Genomic DNA, 21199 nt, shown 5'->3' with positions numbered 1-21199 from the left:
AGTGTCATGTCGACTTAGTCTTTGTATCCCCTCTAGCACACACAAGCTGGCAAGCAGTGTGTCTGTGCTGAGTGAGGGGTCCCCAGGGTGGCATAAGACATGCTGCAGCCCTTAGAGACCTTCCCTGGCATCAGGGACCTTGGTACCAGGGGTACCAGTTACAAGGGACTTACCTGGATGCCAGGGTGTGCCAATTGTGGAAACAAAAGTACAGGTTAGGGAAAAAACACTGGTGCTGGGGCCTGATTAGCAGGCCTCAGCACACTTTCAAATCATAACTTGGCATCAGCAAAGGCAAAAAGTCAGGGGGTAACCATGCCGAGGAGGCATTTCCTTACAGCACCCAAGCAAATTTGTGAAGCACGGACCTCAATCCCCGTGAGAGCATTGCTGAAGGAGAAAATACCTGGCACATTGTTGTACCATTTGTAGATAATTTAGCAGAATGGATCAAGTGATTAGCTCCACAGATGAGCCCATGGCCACTAGATGGGTCCTTAAAACATGGCAAATGCTGGAGATTACATTCTGTATGGTGAGGGTGATCCAGACTGGGACTATCCTTACAAGAGGAAATGTCTGCATATATGGCAGAAGTACGGCCAACAGCACAATTCCCAGCGTGCCACCACTCCTTTATACCAGATGCTCTTTATACGTAAGGGACCTGGGGCACTACATTATGCTCCTTGGCCACAAATGAACAAGGAAAACTCCAGAAAACAGTTGCCACTGCTTACAAAGGGACCAGGAAAATGGATCAGGGCATTTGAAAAACAAACTGCAGATATCACCCACGCAGTGGGGGGTGTAAAATGCCTGCTTAATTCCCTCATAGGAGATGAAACAGACACAGTATTTCAAAAGGCTGGAGTGAGAAATGTGACCCTCAGTGATACCAGGTGTGATGGGTCTCCATTTAATCTGGTCGGATCTGTAGTGTGGGATCAGCTGAGGAAAATGTACCTCGATAGATCAGACATCGGATATGCAACCAAATCAGGATTATGCACAATACATCAACAAGATGAAAGAAAAATGGGCCCAGGAAGTAGGTCAGGTCTGAAAAGAGCCAGAACGTAATGCAGTACTGTTTTATCATGTAGTCAAGAAAGGATTGACCCCTGACGTTCAGGGCAGCTTCGATAACATAGTGGCACTAGAGGCAAAGCCCTGGACCCAAACTGAAACACACATAATCCATTTTTGCAAGAGAAAGAGAAAGGTAAACAGGAAGTAGCAGAGAAAGCAGCAGCCAAGTTGGTGCAGCAGAAATGAGTGAAGAGAGGAGCAATGGAAGTTGCTGTAGTGCCAGAAGACACTCAGATGACTGCAATGACTGCGTGAACAGTCTAAGGGGCCAACCAACAATAGTACCTACAAAAGCAGCATGATATAGGGACACAGTGAAGTACTAGAGGAGGACGAGTAGGGAGAGCTAGGATGGGTCCTCCAAGAAGGGATCAGGCATTTTATTATTGGCAGAGGTTTGGGCATCTTAAGAGATGGGATGAGCAAAATGGAAGAATGAAAGTTTATGGTCTGTCAGGAAGTATGAGAGTACAGCCACAGCAAAGCCCACAAATAATAATGTGCCCCAGATACCCTTCTAAAACGTGCAGCTACTAGCAATGCCCCAAGCTCAGCAAGGACTGCCTGAGCAGAATTACCAAGCACCCCCTACAGAGATTCCATTCCAAAGTGGACAAGGAGGTGTAGTTATGAGGGGAGGAGATCCTTTCCAGGTGAACCCTGTAGGAGAATATACACAATGAGGATGCCCACAGAATATTTCTAAGTGTGTAGTCTTGTCAGTAATGCACAGGCCAGATGGGGAACCCACTGTGACAGTAGCCATCAATGGCAAGTGGCATGCATTCCTCATAGACACAAGAACATCAAAATCATGTATTAGAGAGGGGGGCCTTCCGATTTCCAACGGATCCATGGAGACACATGGATTTTCTGGAGAGGATATATGGGTTCCTTTTACCAAACCAGTGGTGATGGAAATAGGGGGGAGGCACATTGTTGACTATTTACTGTTCTCTCAGCTGCTCCTGCAAATTTGTTTGAGAGATCTGATTGCCAAATTAAATATGACTATTCGTTTTGAACAAGATGGTAGCATAATTTGTTCCACACCTGGAATTCCACCTTCCAGAATAATGGCACTAACTGTAGATTCCTCTAGCAGAGACCAAATAAGAGCATGACCAACTGATAAGGAGGAATTTACTACAGTGGTATACACCATCATTGCAGAAACACCAGAGTTACTAGGAAAGGAGGATCAAGACAACAGGGACGGGGCTCTGGACTGTCAGATACTGAGGTGATAATACACATAGAGGCTTTGGAATTAACACCAATCTATGGTGCTTTAATAGCCTGCAACCATAACACTGTTTTGTGAGAATGTGTCTTCTTCCTTGAGCCAGGAAAGATGGTTAGGGACTGTTAGACCTGACAGCCTTAGGGTGGTCATCCCCCAACTTTTTGCCTGCCTCCCTCCACTTTTCTGACTCAGTTTTTGCTGGTTTTAGGACTCTGTGCACTTAACCACTGCTAACCAGTGCTAAAGTGCATATGCTCTCTCCCCTGAACATGGTAACATTGGTTCACCCCAATTGGCTTATTTGATTTATTTATAAGTCCCTAGTAAAGTGCACTACATGTGCCTAGGGCCTGTAAATTAAAAGCTACTGGTGGGCGTGCAGCACTAATTGTGCCATCCACATAAGTAGCCCCTTAACCATGTCTCAGGCCTGTCATTGCAGGGCCTGTGTGTGCAGTTTCACTGGCACTTCGACTTGGCATTTAAAAGTACTTGTCAAGCCTTAAACACTCCTTTTTCTACACGTGTCACCCCTAAGGTAGGCCCTAGGTTTCCCATAAGGCAGGGTGCTATGTAGGTAAAAGGCAGGACATGTACATATGTGTTTTATATATCCTGGTAGAGAAAAACTCCTACATTTGTTTTCCATTACTGTGAGGCCTGCTCCTTTCATAGGATAGTATTAGGACTGCCCTCATAGACTTTTGGAGTGGTAGATTCTGATCTGAAAGGGGTAACCAGGTCATATTTAGTATGGCCAGAATGGTAATAGAAAATCCTGCTTATTGGTGAGGATGGAGTTTATATTACTATTTTAGAAATGCTATTTTTAGAAAGTGATCAATTCTCTTCACTTAAAAATCATCTGTGCCTTACAGGCTGTCTCCAATCCACGTCTAGGCTAGGCTGGTTGACAGCTCACTTGTGCACATCACCCTGACAACCACAAAGACAGGCCACTCAGTCACACCTGCACTCATCTGAATATTGAATGGGTCTTTCTGGGCTGGAAGGGTGGAGGGCCTAACACTTACATTTCAAAGGCTAGTGGCCTCCCCTCCCACAATGGACTGACAAACCCCCTACAGGGACCCTGGCAGACAGGACTGTACTGAAAGGGGAGCGTGTGCACTTCAAAACCATTCTTTGAAGTCTCCTCCACTTCAAAGGCATTTTGGGGTATATAAACTGGGCCCCTGAACCCACCAACTCAGACACTTTTGGACCTACACCTGAATTCTGTCAAGTTGAACTGCCTGGCTGCCCAAAGGACTCATCTGGACTGCTTTGCTGTGAACAACTGCTGCCCTGCTGTTGCCCTGCTGCCTTGCTGGCCTCTGACTTTGCTGAGAAGGACTCTGCCTTCCCCAAAAGTGCTCTCCAAGGGCTTGGATTGAGCCTGCCTCCTGTTTTCTGAAGTCTCAGGGCCAAAAAGACTTCACCTCTACAAAGAACTTCCTTGTGCATTGAAAATCAACGCAACGCCTGCCGGAAACGACACAAAGCCTGCCTTGCAACCGGGGAATCTCCGCATCGCTGACCAGAATGACGCAGCAAGACTTCCTGGGGGGAAATTCGACGCAGCGCCTGCCTTGCGACAGAAAATTAGATGCATCACCTACCAGATTGACGCAGTGCCCATGCCTTCTTCCAGCGCGTCAAGGATTTTTACCTGCATCGTCCCTGGGCATTCAAATATTCCTGCATCACAGTGAGGAACCAAGACTGCATGCCGAAAAACAACGCAAGCCCTTTGTAGCGTGGAACGAAAAAACGCATCGTCTGTGTCGTGCCGGAAAATCCGATGCACACCTTATTTTCCCATGCATCTCGTCCTCTGTGGTCTCTGCGTGTTGTTATGTTTGACGCATACCAGGTACTGTGTGTAACAAAGAGACAACTGTTTATTTCAAAGGATTAAGACTATTTCAAATCTTGCAACAGTAGTGATATTTCAACTTGTACTTTCTGGATCTTTGATGTTTTTACCTTATTTTATTCAGATACATATTATCTATTTTTCTAAACCTGTGTGGTGTATTTTGTGGTGTTTTCACTGTGTTACTGTATGATTTATTGCCTTCTAAGTTAAGCCTGACTGTTCAGTGCCAAGCTACCAGAGGGCAGGCACACGATAATTTGGATTGTGTGTGACGTACCTAGACTAGGATTGAGGTCCCTACTTGGACAAGGGTGTATACCTCTGCCAACTAGAGACTCCATTTCTAACAGGGACATACTGGTTGACCAACTGTTTGATGATGACCCCAAAAAAAGATTTGTAGTTTTTGCATACCACTAAGGACTGTCTTAGAAGTCAGAACACCCACATGAAGCAGAGTGTTTGATTCAATAGAAGAAGCAGATCTGTCGCTAGTACCTTACTCTTTGAGGACTGAGGGCCCCCACAATGTTGGGTTTATCTGCACTACCACACCATTCCAGAGTACATTGAAGGAAGGTGCCCTCTTACTCAAAGTGAAGCAATATCCCCTGTCCAAGGAGGCAGATGAGGGCATCGCCCCGACCATACAGACATTGTTAGAACGGGGAGTAGTTTACCCTGGAGTGTCTCCTTGCAACACCTCTATTTACTCGGTCAAGAAAGCTAAGGGCAACACTCGGTGCATGGTTCAAGACCTGAGCCTTTGAACGACATAGTATTCAGAATTTCCACTTGTCCCTGTCCACTATATCATCTTGATGAATATTCCTCAGGATGCCAGGTATTTCTCAGTTATTGATCTTGAGAATGCCTTTTTTTAGCATCCACCTCCATCCAGACAACCACTATCTGACAGCGTTATCATATCGTGGGACTCAGTGCTTGTACTCTTGTTTACCCAGGGGTATTGCGAGTTACCCAGCGTGTTCAACAGAGCAATAAAGAATGATCTGTCAAATTTTCAGTGTGACAGCATTCAGTTGAAATATGTCAATGACATATTGGTTTGTTGTCCTACTGAACAACAGTGCAGAAAAGACAATTTGGCCCTCATTATGACATTGGCGGTAGGTCTGTCACCAGGCTGGTGGTGAACACCGCCAAATTATGATCATGGCGGTGATCCCTCCCATAGACAGCCAATGTACGACTTGAACCGCCAATGCAGTCTGTCCACTGACCACGGCGGTTGCCACCTTCGGGCTGGCGGAAGATAACACCCCGCCCACCATATTATGACATAGCAAACCGCCAGGATTTACGGGGCGGGACCACCGCCACCAAAAGCCTGATGGAAATGAATCATATAAAAGAGACACTCACCTCCAGGGACACAGGGGAGTCCGCCGTCACCAAGGAATCCAAACTGGAAGTCCTGCCAATGCTGTACCACGCGATGGCATTCCAGGAGCTACAACGCTGACTAAGACAAGGATGGTGAGTAAAGACGCCTAGCACACAAGGGAGGGAGGGGAGAGTGACACACCCACACTCACAACACACACCACACACCGAGAACAATCTGCAGAGATATCCAACACCAACATAAGCCAGAAGTAAAGAAGGCCAGGACACATACCTTTGGTCCAACCTCTGTATTACGGTGGACCTGCGCCCACAACTGATGAGGCAACTATGTACAAAGGGCCATTGGCCAGTCCAATGTTAGGCAAAAGCCACAGGGCAACGTCCAAGACCCAACTTGACTCCTGACAGCCCAAGTCACTCCTCTGGACAGGGGCATCATGGTGATGGCAGGCAGGCACCTCAAAGGGTGGGGGGTGGGAGGGGTTTCTTGGGGAAGATTGACAGGTGTAGCTGCAGGGGGAAGGATAGGAGAGGGCTGGAGGTACTAGGCTGGGGAAGAGTGATCTTCCTCTTACGGGCAGGACGGGGGAGTAGGGAAGAGGTCAAGGCAGGAAAGGAAATGTTTCTTATGTCCAATAGGATGGGCTGTGGGAGGAGGTTTGGGAGTGGAGGTAGAGGGAGTGGTTGTAGGAGTAGGTGTGCTGGACTTGGTTGCAGGTGCATGGACAGTGTGCGTGTGTGAGGTGGATGGCTGTTGAGTGTCTGAGTGGGGGCGTTTATGTGTTTTAAAGGGGGTTGGGCAGACAGGGTGGTGGAGGACAAACAGGACATATGTATGTATGTTGTTGTGGTGTCTGCAAGTGAGGTGGGTGTGCTGCATGAGTTTGTGATGGTGGTGACTGCGCATGTGGTAAATGGGGTGCTAGTCTGCATGTCTGCTCTTGCGGTGACTGTTGGCAAGGCTGTACAGGTGCCAGGATCTGGGACTGATGTTGCAGTGCCTGCAGGTGTGAGTGTTGATGTGACTTTGAGGGGGGGGAGGGGGACATTGGAGGCAGTGGCTGTTGTATGTGCTTTTGTGTATTAGCTGTGTGTGTGCTTGTGGAATGAAGTGTGGTGTCTTTGCTTGTATGTGCGAGTCCTGTCTGTTGTCTTGGGTGCATGCTTGTCTGATTGAGTGCGAAGGATGGGTTGGGGGAGAGAGCTTTGGGACTGGGAACAAATAGTTGGAGGAGGGACAGAAAAAACAGGGACACTGGCTGCCATCATAGAGGAGGCCTATAGCCTGAAACAATCTCTGTAGGGCAGCCAAGCCACCGTGAATGCCCTCCAGGTAGGCATTGCATTGCTGCATCAAGGATGCCAGCCCCTGAATAGCATTTACTATGGTTGACTGCCCTACAGAGATAGGTCTCAGGAGGTCAATAGCCTCCTCAGTGAGGGCAGCAGGGCTGACTGGGGCAGGTGCTGAGGTGCCTGGGGTGAAGGAGACACCCACTCTCCTGGGTGAGGGGGCACAGGAAACTGGGTGGGGGGCTACTGGGAGGGCAGTGCTGGTATGGCGGGTAGTGGAAAATGTTGTATCTGGGGTGTTCCCAGAGGGGTCCGTCACCACCACAGAGCTTCCATCAGAGGAGGTATCAGATTCTGTAGTCATAGCTCCAGTCTTCCCTGTGGTGCTCCCCTCGCCCTCCAACCCATTGGTCCCCTCGGCGTTAGTGGACTGTGCCTCCTGGGTCCCGTGGACTGCAGCTCCCCCACTCGCCGGTGCCCATGCTCCTTTGCCAGATGATGCTCATGCACACAAGGACAGGATGAGAAAGGGGCAGAGGGTGGGGGAGAAAGAAAGGGAGCACAGGGTCAATCGCAGCAAACAACAGCATATATGGCATACCCTCACCGGGACTAACACTGCAGTATGAACCACAATGACAAACCATTACCTAGGAACAACAGCAGAAATGAACCCAAACACTAATGTCTGCACATCTACTGGGACTCACTAAGCTATATCTGGAATGGTTTGGCAACTACTTACCAGTACCAAATATACATACCACCCTACATTGCAAAGCAGGACGCCACAAGATTAGCTAAACCGGCATATGGGGCACCCACTGACTAGAACCTTGCACCCAAACCCCATGGCAGGCAACAAATGAAAATACCACAAAGTCTGTACTCACCCCCTTGTGGCTGCTGTGCTGCCCTCAAGCACCCATCCAACTCCGGATTGGCCACCACCAGTATGCAGGCCACTAGGCGGGTCTGGGTCCGACGGGCACCCCTCCATCGTTGGGAGGCCGTTTCCAGCTAGGCCTCTGTGATCTTCCGGGCCTGTTTCCTGCAGTGGGTGCTCTGCCGGCCATGGACCCCCAGGGTCCACACATCCTTGGCAATGGCACGGCACCACCCCTTCTTCTGATGGGCGCTGTCCTGCATAGGGAACACAGACGAATGGACACCATGAACTCAACACTCCATTCTGTAACAGAAATGGGTTACATACTGCATAGATCCCACATTAAGCCCACTCATGACCCATACCTCTGCATACACATTGAATGCAGCAAAAAAAAAAATGACACACTGCCAACACAAACATACATCTTTATGCAGCCATGTGAATCCAATGTACCCATAATGTACTCACCTGTTGGTCTGGAGGCTCATTCAACTGCCCATACAAGGGTAGGACCCCATCCACAAGCTTCTCCAACTCCTCTGATGTAAAGCATGGGCCCTTTCCCCTGTAGCACTGGCTATTGCGGGTTTCAGATACAGGACACAGCAGCACATGCAGTGGAGGTGTTGATCAGTAGGGAATCAGGAATCAAGTGAAGTGGTACAGAGAAAATGGCGGTCACGTCCGTGGCGGTGAACACCGTCACCACCGGCATTGATCATCATTGGTTCCTGTGCTCCATAGAGGTCCATGTTAACCAATGAGGAGTTGCACGGCGGTCTGCAGACCACCTTCCGCCATGACGCCAAACGCTGGCGGAGTGAGGTCACTTCCACCTGTCCCTGCATACAGGACAGGTGGTTATCCATTTCTAATGCTGGTACTCATGTTGGGCAATTTAATGTGCGTCATAGGTATTGATGGTACACATCAAGACAATTCTAGTCTGCTACATACATACATGCTCTGTGTACTGTGATATTGTGTGTCCATACTTCACACACATCTCATTTTTGGTTTACTTAGTTACCTACCACTAAGGAGGAGGAGGCAAGCACCTGTGTACAGACCCCTAGTGGACTTGGCTACAATGGAGGAATGCCACATAATAATCACCTATCGTCTGGACAGGGCCACAATTACTGAGCTGTGTCAACAATTGGAGCCAGATCAGATTCCTGCTATCCGCAGCACTACAGCAATAACCCCTGCAGTACAGGTATTCTCAGTGCTCCACTTCCTGGCAGTTGATTCTTTCCAGGTGACTGTGGACTTGGCTGCAGGAATGTCACAGCCACTGTTTTTGATTGTGCTTGGAAGGGTTTTGGTGGCCTTGCTGAAACACATGAGCAGCTACATCTCATTCCGGCAGAGTGAAGATTTGCCCACTGTGAAGGCTGGATTGTACACCATGGGACACATACCACATGTGATTGGGGCCATTGACGGTAACCCATATTGCCTTGGTCCCTGCCAGGGCAAATGAGCAGGTCTACAGGAAGAGGAAGAGTTATCACTCTCTAAATGTCCAGAAGGTTAGCCTTGCTGATCAATACATCACTCATGTCACTGCCACGTTTCCTGGATCTGTGCATGATGCCTATGTGTGGAGGAATAGCAGTGTTCCACAGGTCATGGCACGACTAGAGGGGCAGAGAGTGTGGCTCATAGGTGAGTTTGAGTCTTCACCCAATGTATGACAGTGTATGCCAACTGAAGTTGTACTCAATGCCACTGTATATGAGTAATGTGTGTCCCTCACTATTTCCTGGTGACTTCGGCTAGCCAAACCTGTCCTGGCTGTTGACCCCTAAATTCTGAGTACACTGAGGCCTTAGGCAAACAGTGCTGCCAGCACACACACTAAGGAATTTACATCTACCATGAAACACCCACGATTTCTTAGGCCACAGAATGCCCTGTAATAAAGCATTGTCAGGAGTATAATGAAGAGTGTGTAAAGGTTTAGTTCAGAAATTCAGGGTTATGGGGTCACATGTCTTTAAGTGTTTTTCCATCTTCAATCTGTAACTTGCAAGTTACCTATCATTTACTATGTGTAATAATGCATTGTATTGATTTGTATAAAAAGGCCTGCCCGCGAATAGGCATTTGAGAAAAACCACAGAGGTAGCTTTAGCAAGGCTTAGGTGCACTCTGTAGTGTTTTTCTCCCTGTCACAACTGTTATTTGAGTTGGGAGCGTTTGTCTACCCTGTAACAGTAGCCACATATACACCGAGCACATGCATAAAACATATACGTACTGCACTATGTACTTCATGTATTGTCCCTCTCGCAGGAACTCACACAGCCAGCACGTGCATATAACATACAAGCACTGCACAGTACTACATTAGCCCTGTGTTGTACCATTCACAGGGTCACATATAACTAACACATGTACACTACACATCCACTGCGCAGCACACATACCTAACCGATGTAGGCCAAGGGTGATTTAAGCACAATAGCAGCAGAACTTTATACAGGTGAGACTGTAGGCCTACCTCCAGTGACTGAGGTAAAAAGGACCTGTTCACTCCTACTAATCACTACATAGTAAGCTGCCACCACGCACTCATGCTGCTTAGCTCCTAGTAGAGGCAGAAGCCTCTCATGACTATGAGGATAATACTTTTAGAATCCCTCCTAGTCCAACAAGCCTGCAATCCATAAAACAGGCTCATGTCATGATAGGCTTATGTTGTGGCGCACAAGCATAATCCCTGTTCAATTACAATAAAGATCAGCATTAGGGATCCAGACATCGTACAGTTGGGATACTCAGGGCAGGGGTACACACCCATTAAATACCATAGGGAGGACTTTTCCAACCAGACATGACTTTCTTTCACTACCCAATTAAAGGTAAGAGTATTTTTCGTGTTCTTACAGGTTTTCAGAGCACCCGTTTCACCACTGTAAAACACCTCAAAAGTTTTGCAATCGTATTTTTTTTTTACAAACTATTTGGAGCAATCATAGTATTAGCCAGCAGCTAGGGAAGATGGTGAAATGGATCTGTAAACTAGTGCTGACACGCTGTGCCTGATGCCAACGCTCATCCCGGAAGGAGACCTGGAAGAGCTCACTGCGAGCTGTCGGCAGCCTGGGAGGACGCGATCCTCCTCGCTCCAAGCCTTCTGCGGGCTGCCAGACAGCCCCGGTCCTGTTGCTCCGCCCCCGCTCTCCAATTCTCTGTTCCCTACAGCATTGTGAGGAGGTGAGAAGGCGGGAGGTTGGTGCAGGAGGAGGTGTAAAAAGGGAGACAGGCCCTGCGAGCCCCTGGTAATCCAGCAGCAGCCTCCATTCCCCCGTGCCCCGCAGGGCAGCGAGGAGACAGGTGAAGAAGGAGGAGGGGAAGCAGGAGGCAGGCTCAAAGGGCCCAGTGCCTCACAAGCACACCAGTTGCTACCTGGCCAGCGCGAGTGCAACAGCCATAGTCGGCTGCCACTTAGTGCGTGCCCCGGTCCTCCACAGAAGCAGCCCAGCTAGGCCTGGGTGCGGCTTGTGGGGAGCACCGGTGAGACCCGCTCACCACCGGCCCTCAGCAATGAGCAGCAACCCTCTCAGAGGCCCTAGAAGCTCCCACGCAAGGGGACCAAAAGTGCTCATGTCTTGGGCATCCCAACACAGGACACCTCAGGACCTCTCAGGTCACAGGTGAACGCAGGTAGACGCAGTCTGGCAGCTGAAAACACACTGATGGATCCAACGCAGCCTCAACGGCTACAGCTACAGCAGCTACCAGCAGCAGCGGCAACAGAAGCTGGAGCAGACAGCAAGCGCAGGGGTGGGTCCCAGACCAAGCGTAGAAAGCACTCAGCAGAGCAAGCGAAGCAGTCGTAGGTGGCAGTTGCAGAGTGCATGCCCCGGTTCCCAGCAGAAGCGGCCCAGCTAGGCATGGGTGCGGCTTGTGGGGAGCAACAGTGAAACCCGCTCCCCACTGGCCCTCAGCAACGAGCAGCAACACTCTCAGAGGCCCTAGAGGCTCCCATGCAAGGTGACCAAAAGTCTGCTCATCTCTTAGGCATCCAATCTCAGGACACCTCTGGACCTCTCTGGCCAGAGCAGGTGAACACAAGTGAATGTAGTCTGGCAGCTGAAAACACACTGGTGGATCCAACTCAGCCTCAATGGCTACAGCTATGAAGCTACAGCAAGTACTAGCAGCAGTGCAACAGCAGCATGAGCAGACAGCAAGCGCATGTGTGGATCCCAGACCAAGTGTAGCAAGCGCTCAGCAGTGCGAGCGTAGCAGTCGTAGGTGGCTGTCTCTGAGTGCATGCCCTGGTTCCCCGCGGAAGAGGCCCAGATAGTCCTGGTTGCGGATTGCAGGCACCGGTGAGACCCGCTTGCGTGACCTCGGCTCCCCTCGCAGCTGGGGATCGCAAGTCAGGAGAAGTCCAGGGGGATTCCAGACCCCCATTTCCTGTCACACTCTCGCACTCACCCCACGACTAAAAGAGGAGACGGAGGAATGCCCACAGATCTCGAAATCCTCAAGTAGGACCAAAAGAAAGTGTGGTGAAAGCATGAGGACCTGCAGCTCCCTCCTCTTAATGGCACACAACAGAATACAAACTTTAATGAAGAGAGAAAAGGCTGCCCCCAAAAAACAGGGTAGGTGGGCTAAAGGAGGGAAAACAAAGCTTGCCTCAAAGCCCCAACTCATGCCACAGATGTCACCAAAGGGCGCAACGGCCTCTACGGTTCCAAAGGTGGTTTCGCCAGGACCCCAGGAGAACACACATAGGGGAACCCAGAGGATGAAGGGTGGACCCAAATGGAACCTGAGTACTTTACCCCACTGGAGAAAACACTAGCCACACAACCATCACTGGAGACTCAACCCCGAGATGCCATCCAGGATGGAGATCTTTTAGTGACAGCGCAATCACCCTAGGTAGCTCCTGGGCGGACTTCCCCTCCAGCTACAATGCTCAAGAATCAATGCAAAATCTTTCACTACCAAGATCCCCGCCCCACTTGGATCCCTCACACAACAAAACTCGGCATACTCTCCAGCCATTAAAGCATCCAATTGCGCTATCACTCACCATAGTGGTATCTAACAGAACCATAGTTACTGATGACCTTCCCATCAAAGTGCATTGCATTGGGGAAATTCAAAAAGGCAGCTGGGACAATCAGGCCTCAAAACTATTAACCCCAAGGTTAAATTTGCTCAACCACCCCATGGAGGAGTTAGATGAGGTCTTCAAAATTGATGTAGATGAAGGGGATGACCATCTCACACCCACAAAGAGGTCCAGCAACCAACCCATCACAAACACACTGCTCACGTCAGAACCCACGCAAAACCAGGGGCACATAGACTCTGACCCTCTTCTACTGGAGGATGGGCCATTCTAAACAAAACCCTCACAGCCTTAACAAATGCTACTATTTTCAATACAGACAAACTAGAGATTAAAATTCAAATCTTGCAAAGTTTGGCTACCAGAACTATGGCAATAACAAGCTGGACAGATTAAATTAAATTTGCTAATCAAAAGAGCTCAAGCACAAGTTGAGGACGACAAGGAGCTACCCACCCCTGGCCATCATTGTCACTACAACCCAAATCTTGAATAAACTGCAAGAATTGCCATCAATCATGTCTACAATAGTAGTAAACTTAAAACAGGAAGCCAAAGAGTGAAGAAATGGCAGACAATGGACACATGATCAACCAACCCCAGGAACATCCAACAGACCTCAAATGGGTGTCACCAACGTGGTAACACAGCCCGAAGAATGCCCAGAAAAGACACTGGGAGCGATAACAGAAAATCCAGAAAAAACACACACCCGAAATGAAGGCCCCTTTCTTTCGGTTCTGTCTACGAAAAACAAGAAACGGCTAAGGAAAATGCACAGCAAAACATCACTGGGCCAAGAAACCAAAACCCATCCTGCACACAGAAACTGGTGCAATAACCAATTGGGAGGAAACTTGGGAAAAGAGTTAAGCATCAAAGAGGAACTGATAAAACGCCCGCCTCCCTCCCAATTATCAGATAACAAAGCTCTGCCCCCGAGACCACAGGGTGGCTACTATCCTCAAAGGCAGCAGATAGAGGAAGGAACTGTCTCTGCTGGAAGCATGAACCAAGGATTTCCCAGCAATGCAGCAGCACCGGAGGGACCCAGCGAACCCCAATCAAACTGCCCCCGGTCATACACCCTCCTGCAGTTGGCGCCCTCTTGTTCATCCCTTCAAATCTCACCTTTCGTACAATGGGTTGAGTCAGAGAGGAACCCGGGCACCACCACCTCCCAAGGGGCTCAACCCACATTAAATAATCCAACGGAGCTTCACATGAACCACGCCCAATTCGAAAAATACACAATTTCCACCCAGGCTACCCACCTGGGCACAGTATGTGAGAGGAGGAGGGAACAATAGAACATTCCTTCCACCACGGACGCTCCATCCTCGATATCGAGAGCCTTGAGGCCCATCACAAAGACCATAGTCCGCTCACCTAACTCAACCTGCATAGAGCAAGCACCCACCGATGCAGAGCGAATGATAATCACCAATGTTGAAATTACATCAGCACTGCACTTTGCAAAGCCCCACACAACTGCGCCCAACCCTCTTCAGAACTCAAAGGATAAGGGCAGTCACACCCTAATCTTTCATCCACGTACAAATCTCAGGGCCCTTGGGACATCTTAAATAGAGGCAACCTCTTGAGAATCTGCAATGCCATCCCAGGGTTTGGACAACTAAACAGCAAAGACCTTGAGTATATAGCCTTTCTACCACCAAGCAAGAGCGGCACAAACAAGTGCACGGAAGTCTGTCTTAGCAGCGCAGAAAAAGTGAAGCTAATACTATCAAAATCTGAGACCTTTGAACTTTGGGGCATTGAACTTAAAGAAGTGAACAAGGCAAAGTACCCAAGTTTACTCATCTCGCATGATGCCAGGGGAAAAAGCGACAGAACGCAGTCAGCAAACCACAGGGACGATGCTCGGAGACCAATCCTACAACACGCCAAGGTAGCTTCCTCCCCCTTCCCCCTGAGACCCAAAGAATTTATAATCTCCATCACGTAGGAACACCAAGCAAAAAGTCAAGACCTGTTAATGGACCTCCAAAAAGAGGAAACAAGGTAGGACAAACTATTCTCGCGACCCTGACACACCCCTGTGCACCAAGACAGGTGGGGAGACCCAGGATCACCAAAAATATTGTGAACCCTGGATCACGGCACTGCCCTGGGCAACACAAAGATAATATCCTGGAACACAGCAGGGTCAACCAAAATTAATCATGACCCAAACTTGGATTCCTTCTTGAGAAACGTTGATATCATCTGCCTACAAGAAACCTGGCGTGTGGAGGAAAATCAGTTAGCAGGATTCCAAGAATTCTTCAGCCCAGCAACTAAAGAAAAAAGCAAGGGTCACCCCCAAGGAAGGCCTTTCCACCTATATAACCACAAGTAAATCATTAAAGACAAAGAAAATTGACCAGCTTCCTGCCCACATGTTAGCCGTCTTCATTGAAAACTGTCTCTTAGACCAGGAATCAACCTTGGTCCTAATATTAAACATCTATATCAACCCCAGTGCAACCCACAAACAGCAGTTAGTAGACACCATGGAAAACTAACTTCAATCTCTAAATGCCTTGTACAGGAACGCATCCTGGCTAATCACAGGTGATTTCAACCTAAATATAGCCAACCATAGGTACAGGAGCACCAGAGAAGGAGCCTTAGATCAACGCCTGGGCATTCCACAGCAAGTATCACGCTACAGCGACATGGACAAATGCGATCACCCACTGGTAAGAGCATTGGAGGCTTTAGGATTGAGGGCCTTGAATGGTTGTTTCCCAACAAACAGCCTAATGAATCCAACGTACATATCAAAGAAATCAGCTAGCACCCTTGATTACACATTTACATCCGTGACTTTTTTCAATCCCATTCAAGTATTTAGCATAGAAGTAAGATGCGAAAGTGATCATCACCCACAAATCATGGAAATCACCAACAGCAATCACTACATGGCACAAATGCACAACATAGGGGCACAGGATCCAGGTGGCCATCTCCACCGAATAAGTTGGGCAAACATGTATGGGAAAAAATACGAGGCGTGGAAATCGAACTTATCATCCAACCAAGCGACCCGGACAGATTTAATCATCAGATGGGAAGCAATGCTAACCTCACTAAGGGACCAGCTAGCTCCCTTACAATTGCACAGGCTTGGACCCCTACAAAACAAAAAACAATGGTTCACCCAAACACTAAAGCAACAAAGGCAACAGCTCAACAAAGCTGCCAGAGCTCTAAAGAAACAAACCATGGACACTAGACAATACGGTTCCTTCCAAGCTTTAAGAAATACAAGAAGGCAGTCTGGGAAGCACAGCAGGCACACCGAGACCAGGAATGGATCAAAGTCATGGAGGAATGCAACAAAAGAACAGCCACCCCCTTTGGTACATCATCAACCAACTGGAACGTGGGGCGGTAGGGACCTTAAACAACACCGTGCCTGAAGCAAAATGGATTGAGTACATCTCCCAACTATATGATTGTCAGAAAGCAGAGGAACGCAACATGTGCTTAAACCATGACCCAAATCACTTAACCTCCAAAGCACAACAAAACAAAGAACACCTTAGGTACTGCAGAACCAATGGGGCCCCCAGCCCAAACGGCCTCCTGACTGGGGTCTTAAAACACGATTTGGAATTTTGGTCCAACCAATTTAGCAATCTGTTCAACTCTTGCGTCACAGAAAATAAAATCACTGACTCCTGGAGAGAGGCAATTCTCCATCCAATTTACAAGAAAGGACAGTCTGGGAACCCCAACAGCTATCGTTTGATTGCTCTCCTCGACACTGATGCAAAAATATTTGCAGAGTGCCTACTAGTTGAGATAAAAGACTGGGCTGCCAAACAGAACCTAATCCCACCGAACCAAACAAGTTTCCGTCCCTTATCATGCACCACTGACAACCTGGTAGCACTAGCATTGCTGGCGGAAAAATACACAAAAAAGAAAATGGCCTTGTACACCTGATTTGTGGACCTTTCTAAAGCCTTTGACTCTGTGGAACGGAACAGATTGTGGAAAAAAGTAGTGGAACTCAATATTCAACCAAACTTGCCAAAAGGAATTCAGCTCTTATATTGTGACAACAGGGCCAGGGTAAATGTCGGCTGCAATGGAAGAGTCTCTGCGAACATTCTGATAGGAAGAGGAGTAAAGCAAGGCTGCATCCTAGCCCCGATGTTCTTCAATCTATATCTTGCAGATCGGTGTGCACAGCTGAACTCTGCCAGTTCCCATCCCCCCCAAATTAGGCAACCAACTTCTAACAGCGCATCTTTATGCTGATGACATCGTCCTCTTGAACCTATCACGCACAGGGCTGTAAAAATTGCTAAACACCCTTGATCAGTACTGCAAATCCAACGAGTTGATGTTAAACTTGGAGAAAACCAAGGTAGTTATCTTTGGCAAGCGCAAAATAAAGAAAAAGCAGTGGCTCTCTGGAAACCAGCTTCTGGGCAGAACCAATAGTTACAAATACTTGGGAGTCTGGTTGCAAGAAAGGTGGTCTCACGCCTGCATTTAAACAACCTGAAAGCCAGAGTGACATTGCAACTTGCAGCACTTCAAACTATCGACGAAACTGCAAAGCCCAATCTGGAGGCCGCTCCTCACAGTGATCGGAGCAAAGTTCCTGCCCTCCCTAACAAATGGCTTAGAGTGTTATCCCGGCAAGTTTAATGCTTTCTTGAACATCGCTCTGAGTAAAGTTTTCTGACTTCTCCTCAGCCTACCACACTGCTCCTCACCAGACCAAATCAGACTGTGTAGGAGGCTGGCCTGGCTTGTAGTGGGTACCAGAGGTACTTACACCTTGTGCCAGGTCCAGTTATCCCTTATTAGTGTAGAAGAGGTGTTTCTAGAAGCTTAGGCTGATAGAAGGTAGCTATGGCAAAGCAGTTTAGGATGAACTAGGAGACATGTAAAGCTCCTACTGTACCACTGGTGTCATATGCACAATATCATAAGAAAACACAATACACAGATATACTAAAAATAAAGGTACTTTATTTTTATGACAATATGCCAAAAGTATCTCAGTGAGTACCCGCAGTATGAGGATGAGAAATATACACAAGATATATGTACACAATACCAAAATTATGCAGTAATAGCATAAGGAAGTAATGCAAGCAGTGTAAAGTTACAATAGATTGCAATAGGAGCACATAGGTATAGGGGCAACACAAACCATATACTCCAAAAGTGGAATGCGAACCACGAATGGACCCCAAACCTATGTGAGCTTGTAGAGGGTTGCTGGGGCTGTAAGAAAACAGTGAGGGTTAGAAAAATAGCCCACTCCAAGACCCTGTAAGGTAGGTGTAAAGTGCACCTACAACCCCCAGAGAGGACAGAAGTCGTGATAGGGGGATTCTGCAAGGAAAACCAACACCAGCAATGCAACAACAGTGGATTTCTGGACCTGAGTACCTGTAAGACAAGAGGACCAAGTCCAAGAGTTGCAACAGTGTCGAGAGTGGGCAGGAGCCCAGGAAATGCCAGCTGAGGGTGCAAGGAAGCTGCCACTGGATAGAAGAAGCTTGCTGTTTTGCAAGAATGAAGAGGACTAGGAACTTCCCCTTTGGAGGATGGATGTCCCACGTCGTGAAGAAGCTTGCAGAGGTGTTCCCACGCAGAAAGATTGCAAACAAGCCTTGCTAGCTGCAAGGGTCGCGGTTAGGGTTTTTGGATGCTGCTGTGGCCCAGGAGGGACCAGGATGTCGCCACTTGGATGAGGAGACAGAGGGGGCACCCAGCAAGTCAGGGAGCCCTCACAGAAGCAGGCAGCACCCGCAGAAGTACCGGATCAGGCACTTAGAAGATGAGTGAACCAGAGTCCACCCAAAGTCAGAAAAGGGAGTCCCACGAAGCCGGAAGACAACTCAGACAGTTGTGCACTGCAGGTTAGAGTTTTGGAGACCCAGGCTTGGCTGTGCATGAAGGAAATCCTGGAAGAGTGTACAGGAGCCGGAGCAGCTGCAAATCACGCGGTACCCAGCAATGCAGTCTAGCGTGGGAAGGCAAGGACTTACCTCCACCAACCTTGGACTGAAGAGTCACTGGACTGTGGGAGTCACTTGGACAGAGTTGCTGAGTTCCAGAGACTACGCTCGTCGTGTTGAGAGGGGACCTACAGGACCGGTGATGCAGTCTTTTGTTGCCTGCGGTTGCAGGGGGAAGATTCTGTCGACCCACTGGAGATTTCTTCAGAGCTCCTGGTGCAGAAAGGAGGCAGGCTATCCCCAGAACATGCACCACCAGGAAACAGCTGAGAAAGCCGGCAGGATGAAGCGATACAAGGTTGCAGTAGTCGTCTTTGCTACTTTGTTGCGGTTTTGCAGGCGTCCTGAGCAGTCAGCGGTCGATCCTTTGGCAGAAGGTGAAGAGGGAGATGTAGAGGAACTTTGGTGAGCTCTTGCATTCGGTATCTGAAGAATTCCCCAAAGCAGAGACCCTAAATAGCCAGAAAAGGAGGTTTGGCTACCTAGGAAGGAGGATTGGCTACTAAGAGAGGTAAGAGCCTATCAGAAGGAGTCTCTGACGTCACCTGCTGGCACTGGCCACTCAGAGCAGTCCAGTGTGCCAGCAACACCTCTGAATCCAAGATGGCAGAAGTCTGGGGCACACTGGAGGAGCTCTGGGCACCTCCCCTGGGAGGTGCAGGTCAGGGGAGTGGTCACTCCCCTTTCCTTGGTCCAGTTTCGTGCCAGAGCAGGGCTGAGGGATCCCTGAACCGGTGTAGACTGGCTTATGCAGAGATGGGCAGCATCTGTGCCCATCAAAGCATTTCCAGAGGCTGGGGGAGGCTACTCCTCCCCAGCCTTCACACCTATTTCCAAAGGGAGAGGGTGTTACACCCTCTCTCAGAGGAAATCCTGTGTTCTGCCTTCCTGGGCCAGGGCTGCCTGGACCCCAGGAGGGCAGAAACCTGTCTGAGGGGTTGGCAGCAGCAGCAGCTGCAGTGGAGACCCCGGAAAGGCAGTTTGGCAGTACCCGGGTTCTGTGCTAAAGACCCGGGGGATCATGGAATTGTCTCCCCAATGCCAGAATGGCATGGGGGTGACAATTCCATGATCTTAGACATGTTACATGGCCATGTTCGGAGTTACACACGTGTAATGGTGTCCCCGCACTCACAAAGTCCAGGGAATTTACCCTGAACAATGTGGGGGCACCTTGGCTAGTGCCAGGGTGCCCACATACTAAGTAACTTTGCTCCCAACCTTCACCAGGTGAAGGTTAGACATATAGGTGACTTATAAGTTACTTAAGTGCAGTGGTAAATGGCTGTGAAATAACATGGGCGTTATTTCACTCAGGCTGCACTGGCAGGCCTGTGTAAGAATTGTCAGATCTCCCTATGGGTGGCAAAAGAAATGCTGCAGCCCATAGGGATTTCCTGGAACCCCAATGCCCTGGGTATCTCAGTACCATATACTAGGGAATAATATGGGTGTTCCAGTATGCCAATGTGAATTGGTGCAATTGGTCACTACCCTGTTAGTGACAATTTGGAAAGCAGAGAGAGCATAACCACTGAGGTTCTGGTTAGCAGAGCCTCAGTGAGACAGTTAGTCATCACACAGGGAACACATACAGGGCACATACTTATGAAGAACCAGTGAAATATGGGGGTAACATGCCAGGCAAGATGGTACTTTCCTACACAACCCCCCCCCCAAACGAAGGACAATAAGACTAGCCATGATCTGATGCGTCTTCATTGTCTAAGTGGAAATATCTGGAGAGTCCATCTGCATTGGAGTGGGTACTCCCAGGTCTATGTTCCACTGTATAGTCCATTCCCTGTAGAGATATGGACCACCTCAACAATTTAGGGTTTTCACCTTTCATTTGTTTTAGCCAAAGTAGAGGTGTGTGGTCTGTCTGAACAATGAAGTGAGTGCCAAACAGGTATGGCCTCAACTTCTTCAGTGCCCAGACCACAGCAAAGGCCTCCCTCTCTATGGCAGACCAACGCTTTTCTCTAGGGGTCAACCTCCTGCTGATAAAAGCAACAGGTTGATCCTGGCCCTCAGAAATGAGATGAGACTGCCCCTACCCCTAATTCAGATGCATCAGTTTGAACAATTCATTTCTTGGAGTAACATGGGCTTTTTAGGACAGGTGCAGTGCACATGTCCTGTTTGAGCTCCTCAAAAGCTTTCTGACAGCTAGCTGTCCACAATACCTTTTTAGGCATCTTCTTGCTAGTGAGATCATTAAGTGGGGCTGCAATGGAGCCATTGTTTTTAATGAATCTCCTGTAATACCCAGTGAGGCCTAGGAAGGCTCTCACCTGGGTCTGAGTTGTAGAGGGAACCC

Source organism: Pleurodeles waltl, chromosome 8 (assembly GCF_031143425.1).
Source record: "Pleurodeles waltl isolate 20211129_DDA chromosome 8, aPleWal1.hap1.20221129, whole genome shotgun sequence".
Lineage (NCBI taxonomy): Eukaryota > Metazoa > Chordata > Amphibia > Caudata > Salamandridae > Pleurodeles > Pleurodeles waltl.
The sequence above is the reverse complement of the archived record's forward strand: the minus strand, read 5'-3'. Positions refer to the sequence as shown.